This window comes from Galeopterus variegatus, unplaced genomic scaffold (genome assembly GCF_000696425.1).
Source record: "Galeopterus variegatus unplaced genomic scaffold, G_variegatus-3.0.2 Scaffold366, whole genome shotgun sequence".
Classification (NCBI taxonomy): Eukaryota; Metazoa; Chordata; class Mammalia; order Dermoptera; family Cynocephalidae; genus Galeopterus; species Galeopterus variegatus.
This window is the reverse complement of record NW_007726477.1, coordinates 230968-254128: the sequence shown is the minus strand read 5'-3', so window position 1 is coordinate 254128 and position 23161 is coordinate 230968. Positions and strand designations below refer to the sequence as shown.

At 40.6% G+C, this 23161-nt stretch overlaps 1 protein-coding gene and 1 non-coding gene across 2 annotated transcripts in view; one reads left to right on the top strand and one right to left on the bottom strand.

The window, feature by feature from the left end:
* PLEKHM3 (pleckstrin homology domain containing, family M, member 3) overlaps nucleotides 1-23161 on the bottom strand; it is a 172306-nt gene that overhangs the window by 44438 nt on the left and 104707 nt on the right. The window lies entirely within an intron of this gene.
* Nucleotides 287-360, top strand: TRNAI-GAU. Its single transcript has one exon. It is a non-coding gene; the product is annotated as a tRNA-Ile (tRNA).

The window sequence follows — 23161 nt, the reverse complement described above, 5'->3', positions numbered from 1 at the left end:
TAAAAACAAAACAAAATATATCATCTACTATAACCATCATTTCACAAAAAAAGGGAAAGGGATTTTAACATAAAAAATGTAGAAACAGTATCATTTCAGAAAAAAGAAACATTTTAAACTGAATATATGTGATATTACTAAGGTCTGGTGAAAACTCCATCCCAGAAGACCCCTAAATCCCCAGAGGGAAGTTGGAAATCTTTGTGATAAGAGCACAGAGGATTCCACCAAGGAAAAAGAGAAAAATAACCTATAGATTAAAAGCCATTAAAAGTCACTAAGGGCTGGCCAGTTAGCTCAGTTGGTCAGAGTGTGGTGCTGATAACACCAAGGTCCAGGGTTTGATCCCTGTACTGGCCATCTGCCAAAATAAAGAAAAAAGGCATTAAAAGCCAAAGCCATTGCTTTAAAGTGAATTGCAAAATGGAAGAATTGGGGGAGTGTTTCCTAAACTTCAGTCATGTGTGAACACCTTCCTAAGTGCTGTCATAGCTGTATTCCACCTGTGTTATTTATTTAACACTTTATTTAAATTGAGTCACTTTTCACGACAATCACAATTCCTTGAACTTGTTAAGACAAGTGAACAGTTATGATGTTGATGGGGGGGATGGGGGAGAGGGAGGGAGGAAAAGGAGGAATTGGTAAACAGACATGAAAATCAACTACATTGTATATTGATAACTTAAAATAAAAAAAATAGAGTCATTTGTGAACTTAAATAAGTTCATGTAAAATGAAAGCCTTTATATGAATATCATAAATGGAAAACCAGTATCCCCCGCCATAAAATCAAGCTAACACCGATGCTGGAAGGCTCTGAACCTGGAGCCAACTCTCTGTTGAAAAGGGAGATTAAACAGGTGTTAGGAGTTTCAAGTCATACCAGCACTAGAATGAAACTTTCTGTTTGGTTTAACCTGAAGGACAGAAAGAGAGCTGAAGAGAGTAATTTTCTTGTTATGTAAATCAATGTCATTTTAAGCCATGTCCATGTGCTGCCTAAAATCATTTTCTGTACCAAATAATATCATCTTTATTCCATGGAATCAGAGGTATTCTTGTAGGGTAATTAAGAGTATTTGCCAAAACAGCCTTCTTGAGTTCAAACTGTAACTTTCCCATGTACTAACTGGTGACTCCAAGCAAGCTATCTACCTTCTCTTCCTATTAATATGGAAAATGTTATTCTTACTATCCCACACTTTGGGAAAAAGCAAACCAGGATATTGGTTTAGGCCTATGTCAGACTATATCAGGCTTTTAGTAATACAGTAACACATTTCTGGAAAGAACATATAGCTAGGAAATAGGAATGACAATTATTTTGCTAATTTAAATTAAATTGAATAACTTATTACACATGCCTCTAAGGCAATTTATTGTTCATTTTGCTTAAGTTTCCTTCCATGCCTCATTTACCTGGCCAACAGCAAGTCTGAATGATATACTTTTGCCTTTAAGGCATAGTGCACAATGCATTTTACACAAAAAGAAAGAAAGGCTTTCAGGATCTTAACTATAAGTGGGTACTCAGGTAAACAAGGTCACCCAAGTATACAAGGACACTTCATAAAGTTCATGGAAAGATTCATATTATCTTTTAATTCTATTTTTCTATGAGCTTTTTTGAATTACTTTCATATTAGCTTTTTAATTATGAAGTCAATGTCTCATCTCTTTAGAGAAAAGGACAGAATTAACATAGGACTTAATTCTGAGTGTCTACACATATTATGATTTAATTCACATTATGAAATATAGTAAGAGAGGACTTACTCAGAAGTAAACCCTCAAATAAATATGCTAACATCAAAAAGCAGTAGTTCTAGGGGGTTCCTAAGATGGATTAGTTGGTCCTGAACAAGAAAGACATATATTAACATGTCCTAAGCTGTTGCCTTTCATGTGTCTCAACCCTTTTGTCCCTGGAACTATATTTAGTACAGAGAGAACAACGGCGCTGCCAGGACAGTCAAGTAGAAAGAGAGGGTATTAATTTAGTAGGACTTGGTCAAGGTTAGGGCACGAGATAGTGGACAAGTACATATTTGGCTTATTAAACTACAAGATAAGGTCATATTGGAAATTTATAGCAATCTCTAGATCCTATTTGGGCCTATCTTGATGGTGGTCTCATTCAGCAGGATCTGGATTATAAAAATACCTGCCTTCCTCAGTCCCTGTCCATTCTCTGCAGGACAGTTTCTTCCATCTCTACAACATGCTCCTTGGTCACCTCCCTTGCTCTCTCCTCTGGCTGTTTCTTCCTCCAACACCTCAAGTTGAGCACTTCACTTCAGCTATTCATTTTTGCCGTCATTTGTCACTTGGAGCTTGGCTCCTTTTTCTCCACAGGCCTTTTCACTGCTAGGCTCTTCTCCTCTGAGTAGGCTGTTATCATCCCTTCTTGCTCTGCTCTCTTGGGCAGGTCCCTCAACTCTTCTATTGAATTCTTCATCAAATGTTAACTTTTCTTTCTTTATAAATGTTGCCTGTCCTTTCCTACTTCTCTTCTTCCTCTCATTCTGTCAGGGGTATTTTTTAAAAAAAATAATTTCTTCACTATATTTCTATTATGTCCATAGGCAATCAAGTGTTCCAGATCCTGAGGTGAATTACATTCTACTCCCCTTACTTAATAGGCCACATCTTTTAATTTTCCTTTGCATGTTTTCCTAGCACCTACTTCTTTTAGGAGGCTTGGCTTGAGTACTTTAGAAGACTCAAAAGAGCAGGGTAAGCTTGGATGCAATGCAGTCAACTCCTTTCCCCCATCCACTACTGTGTTTGCAGCTGGTCTGGACATCTAATCAAAAAGAGTGCCCAGGATTAGACCTCCCTGAACTTAACTATTAGCAGTAGTTCTAGTTTTTAGTGAGTTCTACACTCTACGTATAAATGGCCTCTATGTTCTGGGGTAAGTTAACTTTTTTGGACCCGTCCAATAACTTTATAATGATCTGAATGATTCATTTATGAAAGTAAAAACTGTCCTAGAAATGTCACTTTTCCACCAAGTAAGAAAAAAAAAATCTCTACATACATTCATGAGGAACTGCAGTATGCTGGGCACTGTTCCAGGTGCTGGGGATATGGGTGAACAGCCCAGACAAGGCCCTGCTATCATGGAGCCATGACTTCCTATTTAAAGGCCAAGTATTTAAAGGCCAAGGAAAATGGCTGAAATCAACACTGGTCATGGAAACCAGGTTAAAACCATCCTATTAAGGAGGAGGGGACCAATTCATTGGTGGATAAGCCACCATATTAACAAAAACTCCACCTCCCTGAACAAGGATACATATTTGAGAGTGGGCAGAAGGTTTTTTAAAGACACACACACACACACACACACACACACACACACACACACACACACACACACACACACACACACACACACACACACACACACACACACACACACACACACACACACACACACACACACACACACACACACACACACACACACACACACACACACACACACACACTCACTCTCCTAACCCAACCCTAACCCAACCCAAAAGATAATGAGAATCATCTGTTCTGCTCTCATGTGCAAACCTATAATTTATGGAAAGATGGGAAAGAGAAAGTCCCTTAGGAGGCCTAGCCAAGTTCTGTGGTGAAAATTCAACTGTACTCAAAGCTCAGACTGGAAGAGGTGGGGGTGGAAAGAAGCAAGAAGCCACAGGAAAAATAACACGTCTTGAGGCAGTCAGTGCTCTCTTTTCTCCGTTTCCAGTGCCATTCCTGGGCCAAGCAGCCTCCCTCCCTGCCTCTTGCCACCCCCAGCCCTTCCCCATTCACAGGCTATTACTTTTTCCTCTTTATTTTTCATTCATTTTTTTTAAGAATTGCAAACTGGCTGTAGTACTCATAATTCTTGTCACAAGGTGATGTCAGGAGAATAAATTATAGCGTGCCCTAGGAAACAGGCAGTTAAGATCAAGTGAGAACGTGTGTTAATAAAATAAACAGGAGTTACCGGGAATTTTCAAATTATGGAAAGGAGACCAGTTCCTTAAATATATTACTATGTATAATATACATTTGCATATATTTGTGTACACCGACATATAAAGTAACTTACTGCTAAAGAATATATGAATACTGTAAGAACTGAAAATAGAAAAGACCTTCATTTAAGGGTACAATGTGGCTAGCAATATCACCCCACCAAACTCTGATTAGAAATTTCAGCTCTATATCACGATGGCTACATATTGTCTTTTTTGCTTCTTCTATTGGACCATAGTCAGTTAGCTTTACAATATTTTTAAAATTTATTTTCTATAAATTTATTTTTCTTGTTGAAACATATATAATTTTGTTTTTAAAAGGTATGATTACCAAAGCAAGTCAACTACTGTTTTCATTCATTTTTTGAAATGCCAGCATCAGTGATTTCTGCTGGGCCATTTGAAAAAGCACTTTTACTACACTTAATTATTAGCTAACGTACTTCAATAAAACTCCAATATATATTTTGTTAGTCTCCTTATCAGTCATGTGAGGTAAATTATTATCCATGTCAGAGATGGAGAAATTGAGACTACCTACACTAGAAAAGATTTGGTAGTAGTGGTAGAAATAGGATGTGAAATAAATGTCAAATTATGCATTTTGGGGATCCCCTTTGTAACATTTCAGATAGTTTCCAATGTCAGTTAAGGTATTCCTGTTATTTATGAATAGTTTCAACTGCTGGTCAGAATAAAAACATAGGGCAAGAAAGAATATGTGGTCATAGGGGGGATGATAAAGCTATACTACAGTGTGTAAATCAGATGAACAGATTTACCTTGGTAGACCCCTTTGAATTCCTCTTGTCCTCGTCCTCCTCTTCCTAGCACTGGTTCATTCATTCACCCCATATTCTTTGGGCACTTCCTCTTGCAGAAGCACTGGTGTTCTTAGGGGGGCCCAGGATAGATAAGATAAAGACTCACATTCAAGGTTGAATCTTTCACTCGTGGATTATTTTAAATGGCTCTTTTAAGCAGGCCTAAGTAACTCAGGTGACATTTTATCTTGGGAAGGCATAACACAGTTCTGGCAAGAATCATAAAATCACACCTTCTGCACTCCCCAGCCTGGGAACTGAGGACATCCTGCTGGGCGGGCCCCTCTAGATCCTGGGTATGGGGGACTTGACATTTCCTCCTAAATGTATTTCTCTCCTCTAAGTTCAGAGGACTCTTTCAGCACATGCCCACCTAGAATGTATGTCTTGTGTCAGATATATTTTGAAGTCACTGCATTACAGTGTATAGTGCCTAGCACTTAACAAATACTTAAAAGGTTGTAAAATATAGTCCATAAGCTAAGGAGTGCTGGTACTTTCCTGATGTGCTCATTATAATTTTTTTTTAAAAGGGGATGGTACTCTTATTGTGGTAAACATGCATGATATAAAATTCACCATTTTAACCATTTTTAGGTGGATCCCGTAATCATTTTTGGTTGGTTACTCTTCACTGATTACTTGTCTAAATACTATACTTCTCCTCCACTCTTAACCATTTCATGGGTAATAAAATCACAGCTCAGACAACCAGCCTGTTTCCTTAACTGGCACGGCTGGCTATATTAATTTCTCAGAATGACTCCGCTTCTGTCCTAGACTGAGATGACTTCAATCCTCTGGTCCCCCTTCCCTCTCCACCCCTAATGGATTCGGAAGCTAGCTCCGAGGTCTGAAGTTTCCTTGCCTCCCTCATGCTAGGCAGCTCCATCAACTTCTCTCTCCACCCCTTTCATTATCCCATTCCATCCACACCATCACCATCAGTGGGGTGGAGACACATTGCTTAAAGTGTGCAGAAGAAAAACCCCAGAAGCAAGAAACTAGAATAACTTGCTCCTGCTAACAAAACAAACCAGAAAACACAGTAAGGGCCAAGACCTCACAGTCACTGAGTTCCAAATCCTTCCTTATCCCAAGGAGACAGACTGCCTGCCTCTCTATTCTAAGCTCAGGCAATGTGGCTTAAGCAAACTCAGAAAAGGAATTCAAGCCTCAAGATCCATTTTCAGCTTCCCTCACTACCCATGTGCCTTTTTATCCTTACTCCATCTTGCCCAGGCAAACATGAAAGCCTGTGTAAAGACCATTACATATCTCTCTTTGTGAGGACTTTAATGCCCTCGTGAACTAACTCCTGGCTGAAATCTTTCATTCCATGGAGACAGAGAAAGCAGCAGCCAGTTGGAAAACAAAAAAAGAGTTTTTATCTCTGTAAAATTAAACTCAGATTTGCTTAATATCCAGGCCAACTTATGCCACAACTATTTTGGCTCTTTTTGCCACCCCAAGCCTTTTGTGGCCAAAATGTACCATTGTGCTGCTGTTTGGCGCTCTTTGGCACTGTGTGCCAGCAGGCCTCTGGGCCAAGGCCAAGTAACACCCTTCCTTCTTAGGGTTTTGGGGTAGCAGGGAAGGGTTGCTAATTCCTTTTGTGACCACGGACTAAAAGCTGAGTGGTCAACAATTTGGTAAATTATATACACACCTAAAATGTCAGCTGCATCAGAGATTTTTACTTTTTATCCTTCCAGTGGCTGAAGGGAACCTTTAGGCTGATGGCAATTCTAGAAGAGTTGGGTTTTCTAACCACATTCTGTGGGAGGGATGCTAGCAGAACTCCAGACACGTGGGATCCCTGAGCAGCAAAGAATCATTTTTGATAAGTGTATATGCCAATAATTTAAACCAATGGAAATGGAAGGGAATTAGATTTAGTCACAGTTATGAATACACACACACACACGAGAAACAGAGAGAGAGAGAGAGAGAGAGAGAGAGAGAGAGAGAGAGAGAGAGAGAGAGAAAGAGTGAAGACAGGAGAAGAGAGAATAAAGAAGAGAGAAAAGAGAAACTCCACCTCAAAAGTCGTTTTTGGAATCAGACCAGTTATAAATACATAAACAAACACCAACACACATTGGCCATACCTATAATGTAGAATGAGCTAACCCCAAATTTTTGAAATACAAAACAAAAAGCAAATCCATAGCATCATAAATCCATATGTAATTAACCTGCTTTCTTTTCTGGAGTGTAATACATTCAATGGATAATCCAGTTCCTTTGTTCTAGAATCGCTGTTTTTGACAACTACAGGTCATTGGTTTGAACAGAATAGAAATATTTTGACCACCATGGCACAGATTAAAACTGACCTGTAACCTGGGGGTTATGGCTTATTTGGGGGAACCTAGTCAGGAAGCTGGGTCTGACCAATATGATCACAATCTCTACACTGAGTCTCTCTGGGCACTGGGTTTTTGACATGCATGGTGCTGGTACTCTGGAGCTAGTGATGGGTGCATTTGCTTAGTTCTCTTTCCCTCTTTGCCCTATTCCCTCCTTCCATCCAGTGGAAAGACTTGGTGAAGCTTCAGAAATGGTGTGGGGGAAGGAGGGCTCTGCTTTGCTGCCAGGTGGATCTTGGTAGCAATCTGCCTTTAGAAATAGAGAATGTTAAAGCTGGAAGGAAACAGTCCAATTTAGTTGTTCAGAGTGTGTGCCCACTTTTCCAATGAAGGGAATATTTCCACTGCAGAAGCAATCATGCAGCTGGCAGTAATCGTTCTTCTTTATGTTTTGATAAGTCTGAAACATTTCATACAAAATTGAAAAAACAAAACAAAATAGGACATGTGCCAGAACAGGACCACTTGGGATTGAATCCCAGCTCCTCCACTTTGGCTAGATGACTTTGGGCAAGTTAATCTCATTGGTAAAATGTGGATAATAATAGCACCTATCTCAGAGGGCTGCTGTGAGGATTATATGAGATAATCCATGTAGATTTAGAACAGGATTTGGCCCAAAGTAAGAACTCGATAATCAAAGTAAGTAACCTTTCTTGAGCATATAATAATATTTAAAAAAGCTATTAATCTATTACTTAGTACGACTTTCTCATTTTACAAAGATTCTAAGCACCAGAGATAATCTGTGACTGTAAAGGATAAACTATCATTGTCATCCTGGGCCGTGGGTTTTCTGACGGTCCCTCCCTCTCTCCTCTAGGCTAAGAGGTATGAAATGAGAGAGAAATGACAAGTCTCTTGCCTTCAGTGAGATTGTGCCTTAATAACTCAGGGATGGAATAAGTAGGTTGAGGATCCTGGCCCTTTCTAGCTCCTGCGACTGTCTGCCAGATGATCAGTCCCAGTCCCCAGCAGGCAGTATGCAGAGAAGAGAGGAAAAGGTGAAACTCAAATCAGTAGTTAAAGAAAAAAAAAAAATCAGTAGTTTTATTACCTGCAACTGCCTAACCTACTTTCTCTCTGCACCCTTGACCTCTGTTCTCACCAAGAATCCTTTTACAATCTCCTTCCCCTAATTCCTTTTTTCTTCAGTTCTAAACTTCAGTAGTTTTATTACCTGCAACTGCCTAACCTACTTTCTCTCTGCACCCTTGACCTCTGCTCTCACCAAGAATCCTTTTACAATCTCCTTCCCCTAATTCCTTTTTTCTTCAGTTCTAAACTTTCCCATATGATGCCCCATTCCCTCAATGTCCCTTATGTCATGAATTCTTAAATAGTTCCACCACTTGCAACCTTGAGCTGCAACAGGCTCTCTGTTGTAGCCTGAATACAAACACCAACTCATAGTTCACCAATCAGGTTATCCAGTGAACTATGGCCAAGTTAATCTGTCTGTTGTAGTAGGAAACTCACTAGATGGCATAATATCTTCTGCACATTTTTATTGGCCAACTTTTGTGTGGGGGCATTATTTTAACTGCCATTGTGTTAACAAATGTGAAGGGACGCCCCAACCCCTACTGACCTTAACAATTGAATTGTGAGGTTTTAAGAAGACAATTTGTCTTTAAGGAATATATAAAATCAGTATATTTAACTGGTTTTTGTAAGCTGTCCTTCAGATGATCATATTTGTGAAAATGTTTAAAACTGCTATTTAATGACAGAAAGTCAAAACAGTTGGCCCTTGGCAAATGGAAATCTTGCCGTTTGTCACTTAAAACTGAAGAGGCTGAGCCCACGTTCAGCTATGTGGCTGTCAGCCCAGGTTCCTTGCTGTGCCCAGAAGCCTGGCCATTTTATGCAAACTGGCTGGGAAGCCCCAGAAAGTAGACACATGTAGAGTGACTTTCAAAATATAACCATTTCTTAAGGATCATAAAATCATGGAACCAGGGCCCTAGAGCTGGAAGGGGCTACAAAGATTGCTTAATTCAACCTTCTTACTTCATAAATGAAGAAACTAAGCACTGGAGAAGTAAAGTAACAAAGACAGTTTTTATCCAAATACATTCCTGTGGTCCTCTTCTTCTGAGCAGATATAGTACAAGGCCAAAGCCAGAGAAAAATGTGGTCCAAATGGGATGTACTGTATGAAATTGTCATTTGAAGATGCCATATAACTCTAACGGGTTAACAAGGTTGAAAATCCCTGCCAGGCTTAAGTTAAAAATACTTCAAAAAAAAAAAGAAAGAAAGAAAGAAACAAACAAACATGGCTTTCAAAAAGTGATAAGAAATGACAGGGATGGAGATATTTTCAGATGTAAGCTGAGTTTCCATTCCTACGACTTAATGGAACACATGCATTCAGGGAGATGCATGGAATTTAAACACAATTCAAGATCAGTTAATTCTAAGAGTGAAGGCCCTTCAGTCCACCTCCCTTCTACCTCTACGTTAAAGAAAGCTAGAAAGCCAATTACATTCACAGCAGGGCCTCTCCCCTACTGCAATGGAAGAATGTACTGCAAATTCTGTGTGTGCTTTACAAGCTAGTAAAACTGTAATTGCAGGTGGGAAGGAACATGGCTTCTCTTTGTTTCTGCCAACATTTCAGTCTAGTAAGCGTCTCCCTTCTATAGCTGCAGAAACAGTGTGGACTCAATGGTTTTCCTTAAGCACAAAAATGTGTACTCTATGATTCTGCAAAATTTACAGAAATATTGCTTTTTGTTAAAATTGAAAAGATACCTGTGCACAACCCACCGAAAGGGTATGCATTCTTTAAAGAGACAGGTGCTGAAGGTGCTTACCTTTTTCAGCAAGCCAAACTCTCCCCCAGCCCCCCTTTCTGGTGCAGGCTCTGAAGACCTCTCAGCAAGAACAAGGAAAGGTGGTGATGTTCAGAGGGCAGTCCCTGACTCACTCTAGCATAGCCCTACAGAGAGCTCACTGCCTCCCCTAGATGGGGTGGGGGCTCCCCATATACAATTCCCCTGTGGGACCAATGGGGAGATCTGGTCTAGGACCACCCTGGAGGCAGAAGTGAGCTGGTCCAGGGTTTTTCTGCTTTCCCTGCCAAGGTGCTGCTCCATACAGTGACTGTACAGCTGTGACTACAGTAGGCTCCTGTGGCCTAGATTCCTCTGCAGAATCTGATAAGCGGAACTATAATATTGCAAACATTACTTCTGCAGTGATAGCTGCAGTCTAATGTCCACAGATGGCAGTGCCTTGGTGATGCTGAAGAAAGCTCCAGAGAACCATTTACTAAAGGCCCATACCTCACAGGAACACTAATGCCAGTGTTGTACCACTAGCAAAGCTCACATCTCCCAAGCCCTTATGTGTCAAGCAGAGTTCTAAGTGCTTTACTCATGCTAACTTTAAGCCTCACAATAACCTTTTGGGGCAGGTGCCATTATCCCTACTTCAGAGATGAACTGCTTGAGGCATGAAGAGAAGTGACTTGCCCAAGGTCACGTGGTGTGCCTGTTGTGAGCTGGCATTTGCACAGGGGCAGGCAAGCTCTAAAACTCCAGTGTGTGACCACTGAAGCAGCCAGCTCCTCTGCAATGCCCAACATTGGGTCTCATCACCCCTTTGGAGACCTTTGCTCCAGGCAGGAACTTCATCTCATGTTGGCCTCACACTGGCATGCTGGTCTCCTAAAAGCTCCTGACAGCCATCTTAATTTTGATTTCTATTTAATTTTCCACCTCACAAAGCAATGCCAGGGAGAGGAACTTTGGTGATACCTTTCGAATATGATTTATTAACCAACAGCTCAAGGAAATGTAGGGCTTCCTGGCTGCCTCTTGCCCTTCGTTTTCGGCCTTCCTGATGTCTGCATTGCTGCCCTGACCTTGCAAAGTGACCTGGAATAGCTTGCCCATTTCCTTGTGCATGTCCACTTTCAGGGCCCAGCTGTCAGCCTGTGCAAGCCTGTCAATTAGTATCTCAAGGGTTTGGGATGGGGTCTGCAGCCTTTTAAGGAGCACGATCTGACACTAACCTCCACATCCCTTCTTGTACTGGAGTATTCATTAGTTTGACGGCACAAAAGCAGGCATTCTCTGTTATAAAGCAGAGGTCAAAACTGGTGGCTGTGTTTTGTTTGGCCTGCAGAGTGTTTAAATATTGAGAAATTTCACATAAAAATGCGGATTTCCGGCTTCTCCTGGAAAACAGGAAGATCTGGGGACTCAGGGCTCCTGAGTAACAGCTGCCCACTTTGGATGGAGATGCACTCTCTGTTTATCACAGCCTGAGGTCCCCCCTCAGGCCTGCTTTGGGTACAGATGCCACTTGCCTGCTTTCTGCAGGAACCTGAGTCATGATAGCTTTGTCTAACGTCATATTTCTCTCCTTTAAAATGCAGAATGGATTGGCTAGGCTGTCTCTCCAATGTGCCTGCCACACCAGGACAGAGCTGGTAGAGAAAGTGCTCTGAGAAGGCAGTTTTCTACCCTGTGCCTTTTCTATCCTGTCCCCAGCACCTGTTACAGTAAGTGCCAGTATATAATAGATGCTTATCACTTTCTTCTCATAAGAATGAATAAATAAATGACTATCTCTCAGGAAGAGAGTTAATTTCTGAGTGACAAGAAACCTGCTCCACAGCTACAGAAGTCCAGGCTCATTAATGCTTCAGTAGCTTTCTGAATGACTGATGCTGCTCCCTATACCTTTTCTTTATTTGTTTTCCCATAAAGATCTTTGCTGCCACAACTGATTTTGAACTCTGTTTAAAATTCCAGGAGCAAATATGTTGATGGCTCATTAGGATTTAGCCAGAAACTAAAATAAAAACCAAACAACAGCATGAAAAACTGCTTCCATCAGCCTTCCAATTTTTCCTCAGAAAGATAGGGGTAGTTGCGATCCCGTTGCCGGTCCCGGTCCGGTACGGGGGCGACACTGAGGGTTGCGATCCGTTGCCGGACACGGAAAAAAGACAAAAAAAAAAAAAGAAAGATAGGGGTAGTTGCGATCCCGTTGCCGGTCCCGGTCCGGTACGGGGGCGACACTGAGGGTTGCGATCCGTTGCCGGACACGGAAAAAAGACCAAAAAAAAACCAAAAAAACAAACAAACAAAAAAAAGAAAGATAGGGGTAATGTTGAAAAGCTGCAAGTTTCAAATGCAAATGGAATTGTAGGCCACTCTCACAAGCAGACAGTGGTGTCAGCTGAGACACACATGCTAGTGCTGTCCTGTGGGCTGCTATACTTCCTGGTTCCATTTCTGGAGCATCATCAAGTGATCAAACTTTGTGAAGTGCTAGAAGCCTCCTCGGCCCTCAACACCTCACTAGACAGGGCCTTCTTGTTATCCCTCTTGCATCTTGAAGACCTACTGCAAACGTGGTGGGATGGCTGGCCCAAGGCCACAAGGGATAAAATCCACTGGACATCACTATTTGAGCAGAATTATGAGCAACCTGTACTAGAAGTTCTTGGCACACAGGCAGAGTGCAGGAGTTTAACCATCATCAATAAGAATCGCTAGTCCTTCTCTGTGAAAATGAGCCCTCTCAATTTTCAGGGCTAGTACAGCTCTGGCTCATAGTTCGTACTTAATAAATATTTGCTGAATGAATAAATGAACAGGGAGAAAGTAGCCAGGCAGGGGTACAGTGACAGAATACTGGGCTCATGTTTCAGGTGCTCAGGTGGGAAGGAAAGATTAAAAACTCTATTCCTTGCTCTTTGCAGCATTAGGCATGTCACAGAATCTTTTATTTTTGAGGGAAGTGAAGTGATACCATCTCACTCATTCCATGAATTTTTGTTGAGATGATGTATCAAAAGAATCCTACGGCATGCAGGCAATGTTCTTTAGAAATGTCAAAGTTGTAATGAACATTTTCTTCTGCGTGCTTCCATGACAGAAACACTGTGGGTTAGGTCACTCAGGTGTTTGAGCTGCCAAGGCCTACAAGTCCTCTTCCTCTCTACCTGGCTCACACCTAGAGGCCGCACACCTGAACTTACAATCATAGCCTCTAGGGAGCCTTCCCTGATGGCTGTGTTCTGGTTACTATTCCTGCAAAACAAATTACCCTACAACTGAGTGGTATAAAAGAATCATTTTATTGTGCTTACAGATTCTGTAGGTCAGGAGTTCAGGCAGGATGCAGTGGAGATGGCTTGCTTCTGCTCCATGACATGTGTCACCTCAGCTGAGAAGACTAGTAGGCTAGGAGCTGGAATCATTTGGAGGTGTCTTCACTCATGTGTCTGGTGGTTGACGATAGCTGTCAGCTTGAATGGTGGTATGTGGCCTGCCCGTGTGTTCTTTCTGCATGGGCTTACAACATGGTGACTGGGGTCCAAGAGTAACCATCCCCAGAGGGCATCAGATTGAAGCTTTGTCACCTTTTATGACTTGGCCTTGGAAATCACATAGCATCACTTCCACGATAACAGGCCCACCCAAATTCAGGGAAGGGAAACATAGGCCACATCTCTAGACAGGAGGAGTGTCAAAATCACAGTGTAAGAAGGACACATGAGATGGAGATGCTGCTGTGACTACCTTTGCAAATACAATCTGCCACACTTGTTAGATGCATTTCCCAAGCACCCTGCATTCAACTCCACTGACTTCAATCACATGCTCGTCTCTCATTAGACTGTGAGCTCCATGATGGAATGTGCTGTGACTTATTCACCTTTGCCTCCTCTGCATCCAGCACAGTACCTGGCACACAGAAGGCACTCAACACATATTTGTTGAACTGAACTAAAGAGAAAGGAAGAAACAGGTCTCCTGGATCCCCTCTTTTTTTGGTGGCATAATGAAAGTTTGACGACAATAAAAAGTGAAGGAAAAGTCCCAAAACACATTGCTGGGACTGAAGGACATTCCCTGTGAGTATATCCAACGTGGTAGGGATACATTGGCTTCCTGAGGCCTCTCGGGCTGTGTACGGGAAGTAACTATAAAAATCATGACTATTTCATATTTTCTCCTTCTTGTGCTTTTGAAATATTATTTTACATGTTCCCTTTATATCACTTTGCTATAAACATAGAAAGTGTGAGATTACTCAAGAGGCTGCCCATTTTTCATACAGAGATGCCCTATGGCACTGCAGAAAGAACTCTGGACAGTCAGAAAACCCAGGCTTCAGTCCTGGCTCAGTCACTTAGTAGAAGCTGTGTAACTGTGGCAAGCCAGCCAATTTTTCTAAGTCTCAGGGGTTTTTTTTGCCTATAAAGTGGGTATAAAAAAAGGCAGGCTTTCCTATCACAAATTTGTTATGGGAATAATGCTTTTAAAACTGTAAAGCAATATGCAAATATGAGATGCTATTATTGCAGGATATGGTGATCTTTAAATATGTTCACGTATGTTCACATATGCCTCCTTTCGAAAGGTTGAGCCTAATTCTTCTCACCTTAAATGGAGGCCGGACTTAGTGGATTCATGTCTAATGAACAGAATGTGGCAGAAGTGATGCTACCTAACTTTTGAGGCAAGGCCTTTCTTTCATTCTCTCAGGCCACTCCCAAGTCAGCTGTCACATCATGGGGACACTTAAGCAGCCTATGGAGAGGCCCATGTGGGTTGGAGCAAGAGTCCTCCCACCAAATACCAGCACCAACTTGCCAGCGAGGGGAGTGACCCACCTTGAAGTGGATCCCCCTGTCCCAACTAAGGCTTCTTCAGGTGACAGGAACCTCATAACAGACCTGTGCCAAAACTGCCCAACTAAACTGCTCAGGAAATCCTGACCCATAGAAACCATGACACAATTACTGTTTACTTTTTAATTTTCTAAGTTTTGGGGTAATTTGGTTCACAGCAATAGACAATTAATACACAGAAATGTGCCTGCTAACCAACCAATAGTGTGGCACTATCTCAGTTTCTCTGATCATGTGATGGGTTAATTTTGACCCAAACCCTCTCTCACCTGCTCCTAGTAACTAATAGCATTTCTGTGTGAGGTGGCAGGCTGACAGCCCAGTTCCACCACTGGCAAGATTGACACTAACCTTACTCTAGATCTTTAAGTAAATGTTCTTTGAAAACAAGCCCTCACCTGGTCAGTATGATAATTGCTTTTTTATAAGTGGGAAACACCAACAAAAACCCAATAACAACACCACCACCCAGATGATTGGAAGCCCAAACAGAAATGATTTCAGCACTGACTAACCACCATCCAATTCTGTGGCTGTGTCCTGATCCATCACTATGATGGGTATACCTGAAGGGCTCACGGTTGGCTTCTGGAATCCTTATCTCAATCAAGCTCTTTCTCACCTGGACAATGGGGCTCTCTATCCAACGCTCACAACACGTGGTCATCTTTCTGATGTGGTTTCTCAAAAAGGGCAATAACTTTGCCCTTAGGTATCCACCTTTTCTGCCATAGTCCCTGCCCACCTCCCCCAATTCTTTAATGCATCTGTGCACCAGGCCGGAGGTGGCTGTGGTGCCTGGAACTGCAGAACAGGAAAGTTTTCTCTGGGCAGAGACTACCAGCTTGCATAAAGAACAATCTGCACTATCACCTTGTTAATTACCTGCTTTAACTCACTCAGCTAACTGGCCCCATCAGTAAAACACCAAAAAAACAGTAGTTATGATCAGCATGTGTTAAAGACGCCAAAGACTGAAGGCCTCTGGTGAGGAGCCAGAAGATCTGGCTCCAGTCCTGGCACTTAGCAGTAGCTGTCACTCTTCCCTTTCTGCACCCCCACCCCTGCGAGATGTAAGACACCCTGGGAGATTCAGCATGAAGCATGCATTGTTGAGCACCTACTCAAGATACCGCTGCCCTCCTGAGAAACAGCCACTTTTCATCTGCTCTACTGCCAATCTCAAGCATTCAAAGATAACATTCGATCTCATTCCCCCTCCCCGGAAAGGTCTTTGAGGAAACACACAAATTAATTTCTTTAAAATCCACTTATTGAAAAGGCATGATTTGTTCCCCAAATAACTTATGGTCCTCTTTCCTAACTTATTAATTGGTTGGAACAACGCTGGCTAAAGTAGCTAACAGAGATTTAGTAATGTTTTAATGGAGGCCTCATTCTGTCTCTCCCCAGATTACATCCAGAGGTTTCTGAAGGCAGTGACAGCTGCAGTGGATACAGGCACTGGCCACGGAACAACACAGGCGAACTGTCATGCTTTGTTTTTCTGCTTGTTAAATCCGAATGCTCCCAATTAGTTATCCTGCCCACTAACGCCTGGGGGGACACTGGAGCAGGGATCAGGGCTGCTGAGAGGCTATGAACACAAGCTCCTCAGGCTCCTGAGGCCTGGGACTGGTGACTTGGTTGTGGGCACCGAGGTGCTGTATCCCTGTGGGCTGTGGATCCAGAGATGTCAACCCCCATGTGAATAAAGGTCATCCCCTGTTACTTCTTCGGTGAAAGGGCAGCTGCTCTGGGTACCCACTTAGGCTTGGCCTTTGTCTGCTGACTCTGAAGAGCGTCCGCAGAGAATAACATGATCTGATTATGTGGTTGGTTGGTGGGCAGGGCCATGCAAAATAACTCGCATAACTTCCTTGAAGAAGAAATCAGCAAAGTATGTTTTTAAAAAGTGGCCTGGATGTGCCTTAAACATTGCCTTTTGATGACCTTACTCACTAAACTAGAAAACACTAGGAAATCTTGGAGGTAGGACTGCCCTTTGCATTATTTCTTCAGGGGCCAATTCTGACAAATGTTTAGGTCACACAGATGACAATTCCTACACTCTATGGGTACGCAGGACTAGCAAAAAAGTTAACTGAAAAGTAAGCTGTTCAGGAACGTTTAGTGAGTGTTCAGAAAGTTCACAACATTAAACAACTCACCATTATTCTGACATATAAAAAGCAGAGATTTTTATTTGGTCTTAGAATTCTGTGCATTGTTATTTCACAGACTGACATTTGTCATTTTGTTTTGTTTAGGGGCTAACGTTAAATTAATTTACTTTGCTTTTCTTTTGGGGGTAGAGAGAGTTAGTGAGTTCAGAATGGTGGGTAGATGGATGGATGAATGAATAGGTACACACATGTATCCATTAATCTGTCTGTCCATCCATCCATTCATTGAGTCATTGAACATTTACATGCCCTGTAAATTACATCAGTTACTTAGTGTAAGTGTTTATTTCTTTAGTATAAAAAACAATAGTTCAGACCATTCTAGGCAATTCTGGAAAGGTAGCGTGTATTTGATTACTCCTTTCTCTTTTCATGGCTCTTGAGTGCTGCGGGTCCTACCTTCTGGCATACTTCCCACTTTACAACTCTGTAGTAAGTACGCTAAATTCCAGCCTTTCCATCTTTTTTTTTCATTAAACTTATCTGTTGAAATTCCCCTCCCCCCCCCATACTGTGCTGTGTTTTCAACTTATTAATAAGACAAATGAATTTGTGCCTAAACAATAATTCTCTAAATTCCAGCCTTTCCATCTTTTTTTTTCATTAAACGTATCTGTTGAAATTCCCCTCCCCCCCCAATACTGTGCTGTGTTTTCAACTTATTAATAAGACAAATGAATTTGTGCCTAAACAATAATTCATTTTTCTTAGGTAATATATTTCCTATTAACTAGAATTTAAACTGCCTTAACTTAAAGGTAGGCTCTAGTTTGGAAACTGAGGGCCCAGGGAAAGTGAACAATGGGAAATCAGCTCTTTAGATTGTCTCACGAGAGTGGAGTGTGTGTTGGGGGGTGAGGTGGCAGGCAGTGGAGGGAGGAGTGTGTGGGAAGGGGCTACTCTAACCAGCCACCTCACTCTTGGGATCCTTCAGTATCCTTTCTCATGAATCACGTACAAATGGAATCATTCAATGCTTACCTTACATATGTCCCAAAGGTGAGTAACACCAGAAGAGTTAGTCATTATTATACATTTTAGGTTTTGTCACAGGAGCACAAGGTAGCCAAAATTTAGAAGTCAAATCTGACCTTTTCTTTCAGCAAGTAGAAGGAACTTTAGAAGAATTCTCCTATCATTTACACAGTCCAAGGAATGACATATTACACCAGGGTTCTGATTTTTTCCTTAAGAACAACTAAGAACCCTTGGACATTAACAGACATATACTAATGTATTCTGCTGGTAAAATTTGGAACCTTTTTATCAGTGTTAAAAGAGCGAAGAAGATGTGAGTTAGGGGATGGTTTGTCACATACTTCACAGGGAAAGGGGATAGGTAATACAGAAATCTAAGGCATTGAGAGTTATAGTACTGTTCCTGATGACTCATTTGAGCATTTTTTAAAAAAAAATTCTATTGTTGTCTTAAAGCCTTCCTATGGATTCATGATAATGCTGGATAGACTCAAAATAACAAAATACAAATTCTATTTCCCCTTCTCAAAGTATCAAACCAAGGAAAAACTCTTAAAAAGTAGTACCTTAGTTTCCCCTTTCAAAACATGCACCAATACTTGTCCATTCACTTACATAATGCTTAGTCATTGCCTGACAAATCCTTTATAAGGAAGCGCCTTGTCACTTCAAAAAACCCACTAAACATTCACGCCTCCTGAAAGTAAGTTTCCGTTTATAAGATTTTATTTTTTAAAAAAATTAACAGTATATTCTGTTAGATTTACACTCAAAGAGCAGGGATTGAATATATTTTTTAACAGTACCTATTATTTTGCTTTACAGAAATTCATCTGGAATTTCACACTTAAGAAATGAGTGACTCAAGCTGGTGCACCCTGGAGCTCTTAGGATTTAGAGAGCCTCTGCCCCCATCTTAAGTCCCTTCTTTAGCCCTGCTACTAGGCCAGAAGGAGTACTTGGCTCTATCTTACATGTTATGGCTAAATGCTACCAACAGTCAGATAATGACTATGTGCTGTACAACTGCTACCTTTTTGGTGTGTTAGCAATACCCCGGGAGCAACTTAATCACTGGTGAAATAAATAGACAATTAGGGACTCAGCACTAGCATAAATTTTGCCAATAATGGTCACTTAGCGACCGGTCAGCAGGTGGAACAAATGGAGGGAGTCTCCTTTGCTAAGCAATTGTCAGTCCTTGCTATTCATTTCCTCATGTTCATGTGTACAATAGTAAGGGAGAATGCATGCGATAGGACAGTAAATTCAAATAATGAAAAGAGGGGAGAAAATGATCTTCAATGCAATAACAGAAGCATTAAGGTAGCTTGAAATCTTCAGCCAAATTGTTGAACTGAGTCTATCTGCTAAAATTTTAGGGATTGTTACTTATAAACATGGAACCAGAGAGAGACAAGAAGGCTGCAAATTTTTTGCAACTGGAAGTCTTTTAGCATCTTTAAGTATGATTAGTGCTTTGTATACTATATTATTTTAAAATTATCTATCAATTACAAATCCCCCTTTACCATGTTTATTAAATTCGTACCTTTCTTTTTTCTCTTTTGGGAGAGGAAAATATCTATGTTTTGTTTTTTAAATAAAAGCTAGTAAAAGGGAAAAAATAAAATTCACTTAAGACAAACTTGTAGGAAGGAATTTGTACATTTAGGAAGGATATTTGTGTTATTATTCAGGATCTCTAACTCCTCAATTACTTTCTTTAGTTTATCTTTCTTTCCCCTGCAAAAGCTGTACACCAAAATTCATTTTTCTATGGTTATTTTATATGATAGAAAGATCTGCTTTTACAGAAAACTTTAGGAGTGTGGAGGGGAATAAATAGTGGGAAATAATTTACTCTAAAACTCCCGAAGCTGATATAAAACAGGATGACGAAGCAGCCAGGGCGAGGCCAAAATGGCATGGGACAACGTGGGACTGGTGGTTGGGTCATGTAGGTGGGGTTTCCTGCTCCCACTGACATGCTCTATCACTAAGAAATAGTAGTACTTGGCTCTATCTTACATGTTATGGCTAAATGCTACCAACAGTCAGATAATGACTATGTGCTGTACAACTGCTACCTTTTTGGTGTGTTAGCAATACCCCGTGAGCAACTTAATCACTGGTGAAATAAATAGACAATTAGGGACTCAGCACTAGCATAAATTTTGGATATACTACTTTGACACCCTAAAACGAATATGGAATTACTTTGGATTCTCATCTGATATCAAAACTCAGTTTTGAAAGGCTTCCTTAAAGAGTACTCACTTTGGAGCCCACCCATTGTATTTTAAACCATCTTTCCAAAAATGTTTGGTGCCTTTAAACATACTTCTCAAGTGATAGAGTCTCGGTCCTCAGATACACTCCTAGAGAACAGATAAATGTATAAAGGTGTCTTAACCAATTTTTCCCCTTGAACACCACTTTACACTATAATTAAAAATATACCCCTTTCAATGCTGGCAGGTTAGCTTAGTTGGTAAGAGAGTGGTGCTAATAATACCAGGTTCCAGGATTCGATCCCTGTACCAGTCAGCTGCCAAAAAAAAAAAAAAAAAAAATATATATATATTTCTACCTCCGCCAGCAGATCACTGCTGCTTGACTATGCAGTAATGAGTAAGCAGGACTGAAGGAACTGCGGGGAGCCGATATGTGCAAATAGGTCTAAATTTGACACACAAATGGAAATTAAAACCCTAGTCCTTCTCTCAGACCTCTCCAACTAAATGCTCTAAAATTACTTTTGCTATTTAAAATAACTTTTCTACCTCTGAGGCGTCTACCTCTGAGGGGACAAAGAGAACACAAAAGTCTTAACTTTTTAAATTAAAAAAAAAAAAGGCACACATACAAAAAACCTTGAAAAATAAAAGTCTGAAAAATAGCTAAAGGATATGAACGCAGTTTTTAAGCAGACCTTGCTTCTTCTGGGTAAAACAACCAGAGAAGAAAACAATGAAAGAACAGAATCACAGCAGTTAGACATGTTTTGAAAATTGTCACAATTATTTTTTTTAATTGAATCTTGAAAGAGTCAATATATAAATAGAAAGGGAAATAAGGCTTTCATTGAGAGTCTAACAGCTTCTTGGGGAGTGAGTTGTTGATTTAAATCATTAACTAAAGCTTAACATATTCAGAACTTAGGGCTGAACACACAAAAGATGGTTTCCTTCTGGCTGCTAACCTGGTCAATCATTAAATGTACATGTACTAATAAAAGTATAAAAAGATGATTCTAACTCTGTGCTCTGTGATGTTTTACTAAACTTTAAAAGTCATTCAGCTGTTCGGCTTGAGCACAAGTCAAAGGGCTTAACACATTCATTGCCTTTTACATCTTTTTTTTACACTTTTTTTTTTTTTACTGACATATAATTTACATACCATAAAATTCACTCCTTCAAGTAAACAATTAGGTTGTTTTCAGTATATTCACAAGGTTATGCAACCACCACCATTATTCCAGAACATTTTCATCAGCCCTAAAAGAAAACCTGTATCCATTAGCAGTTACTCCTCATTCCTCTGCTCTCCCCAGGCCTTGGCAACCACTAATCTACTTTCTGTCACTATGGATTTGCCTATACTGGACATTTTATTTAAATAGAATCATACAGAATGTGATCTTTCGTGTGAGGCTTCTTTCGTTTAGCATGATGTTTTCAAGGCTCACCCACATTGTAGCATGTGTCAGTACTTCATTTCTTTTTATGGCTGAATAATATTCGTTGTTTGGATATATATTTTGGTTATCCATTCATCAGCTGATTAACATTTGGGTTGTTTCTACTTTTCTGCTATTATGAATAATGTTGCTCTGAATATTTGTGTATAAGTTTTTATGTGAACACAGGTTTCCAATTCTGTTGTGTATATACCTAGGAGTGGAATTGCTGGGTCATAATGGTAATTCTACGTTTAACTGTGTGAGATACTGTCAAACTGTTTCCCAAAGTGGTTGTTTACATTCCCACCAGCCATTTTTGAGAGCTCCAGTTTCCCTACATCCTTGCCAACATTTGTTATTGTCCTATACTGAATCTTTTTATACTAAGTTTTTTCCCATTCTGAATAGAAATTGAGCATCAAAGCTTATGATGAAAAGTATCCCAAATGATGGCAGAATTCAGTGCCAAGACCATAATCAACAGAGACTTCCCCAGGGAGAAAATGAGAATGAATGACCCATCTGAGCACTTACCTGCTGTAGGTCAGCAAGGGAATACAGGTGGATCTGTTGAAGGAGGTATTCTCTGGGGAAAATTCTGAAAACAAGGGTAGATAGAAAAGTGAACTGTGTTGCTGCCACAAAACACACTTTTTCTAAGTTCCAGTCTCATTCAAGAATTCCTTTCATTTGCCCTCTGCCATTTCTATCTATACTCCTCCTCCCCCAACCCTCTGAGAAACCTGTAGAAACACATTTTTCTCAGATATTTTTCTTCTTAACACAGATACCAGAATGTCATCTGAAATGCTACAAGTACTGTGTAGTGGTCCAGGCTGAGAACCAGAGCATCAGGTTTCTTGAACCTTTCTTGAACCAGCTGTGTCCCTAACAAGCTGTGCAATCTTGGGTAAATCCCCAAACCCATCTGGCTTCCACTTCTTCATTGTAGATCAAGGGTGACTGAACTTGATGTCTCTAAATATCTGTCTGGCTGTATTATTTTATGTCTAAATTATTCTCTGTCTAAATTGAGTTTTGGAGTTGAGAAAAATTAGAGTGGCAATTTGTGTGTGTTTGTCTAGAGGCTTCTGTGGTTTTCATTAATGAGGGAGTGGGCTATCCTCTTACATGTTTAGTGATGATAATTTTTAGAACCTAGGTACATTTGGAAATAATCAGGTAAAATATTTTAAATTGGGACTCCTCAACAAAGTCCAATATCTTTGTTTGCTGTCAGTTCACAGTATCTGGATAGACGACAGTGAGTGAATAGGAAAAAAACAACCGATTATAGACAAGCAGACTGGTACCAAAGTGTAGATGGTTACAAGACAACACACACACACCCACGGTTTTCTCTCTTTATCTTATGTGGTACTATACGATTTTCTTGTGTCTTAAATGAAAAAAAAAAAA